Below are 1,573 nucleotides of genomic sequence, written 5' to 3' on the forward strand. Positions count from 1 at the left end.
AGATAAAGAGGGACATGGGACAGGGAGAGAAAGGAAGAAGGAAAGGGAGCAGGACAAGGATTGTCAGAGAAACACAAAGACAGGGAGCAGGACAGGGGAACACAGACAGAGAAAAAAGAGTCGGGGAGGCAGCACAAAGGGAAAGACAAAAATGAGAAACAGGCAGCAGGGCACAGATAGAGGTAGAAAAGGCCTGGGCTGGGCAGCAGGGCAGAGATGGAGACCAGAAAGCAGCTTTGGGCTGCAGGACAGAGATGGAGTGAGAAATGAAAGTGACAGGGAGCAGGAGAGAGTGACAGAGAGAGTGGAAAAACTACAGAGGGAGCAGGACAGCAAAACAGAGCGGGGGACAGACAGGGAGAAGGGCAGAGAAACAGAGAGGGAATGAGAGGGGCAGGGAGCAGGACAGAGAGCTGGAGCAGGAAGGGAAAATGAGATGGGCAGCAGAACAAAGGGAAGGAGAGACAAAGACAGGGGCAGGGAGCAGGACAAAGGGATGGAAGAAGAAAAAAATTAGTAATGGTTCAGGACTGAGATGAAAAAACAAATTAAAAATACACCGGGACTGGGATGGAGTGACCGAGAAAGGGCAAAGGAACAGGGGGCAGGGCAGCACTGAAGGAATAAACAACTGTGGTGGGCAGTGGGACAGAGAGATGGAGAGAGGAAAAACAGAGCAAGAGAGAGAGGAAAGAAGGGGCAGCAGCTGGACAGGGGGATACAGTGAGAAAAGATGGGACCAGGATTAGAACAGAAAGACAGAAAAGAAATAAAAGGACAGAGAGACAGCAAGAGGGAAAAAATGCACAATCAAGAAACCAGGTCAAGATCCGACATGGAGGGGACACCAGCTGGGGAGAAACCGGGGACACCAGAGACCCTGATGAAGACTCTCGAGTACCAAGGATGGACTTCAGCAAAGTTATGACGGGGTTATGGAAATAATTCATGTTTGATGCATCAACCAAGCCATAGAAACGAATATGCAATAGGTGTATGTAAGAAATACCAAGAAGTGAGAATCACACACACGCTCGATTAGAGGAGCAATCTTGCGAGTGTCTGGCACGCTGTAACAAAAGTGCTGCTTTTACCACTTTCCAAACTGTGTTAAAGAACCTTTTTGCCAACTTTTCGGTACCATTTCCCCCCGCCCAGGAGAACAAGGCCAGAGCAGCCCACGCACACCTGAGCCAGATGCAGCAACAACATCCCCGGGGCCCCAGTTGCAGGAAAAAGGGCCCCAGGGCTGGGCCGGGGGCTCCTCAGCCTTGGGGCCTCTCCACGGGCGCCACGGCAAAGCTCAGCCTGGCCGCCCGCAGAGCCGCCGCCTCCTCAGCTTGGGCTGCGCTGCCATTGGGCGGGAGGGCTGTCAGTCTCCTCCCCTGAGGTGATCCTGGATCTGATTGGCTGCCTTAGGGGTCACTCCCCCCACAGTGCCCGCCCTGCCCTGAGGTAATGTTTCCTGTGATTGGCCGGCTGGGATTTCTCGTTTCCCCCCCTACCAAGTGATGGGTCAGACTACTTGTCAATCATCCATGTGCTGCACTCCTGCCAGCTGTGATTGGTTCAG

Source organism: Caloenas nicobarica, chromosome 32 (genome assembly GCF_036013445.1).
Source record: "Caloenas nicobarica isolate bCalNic1 chromosome 32, bCalNic1.hap1, whole genome shotgun sequence".
Lineage (NCBI taxonomy): Eukaryota > Metazoa > Chordata > Aves > Columbiformes > Columbidae > Caloenas > Caloenas nicobarica.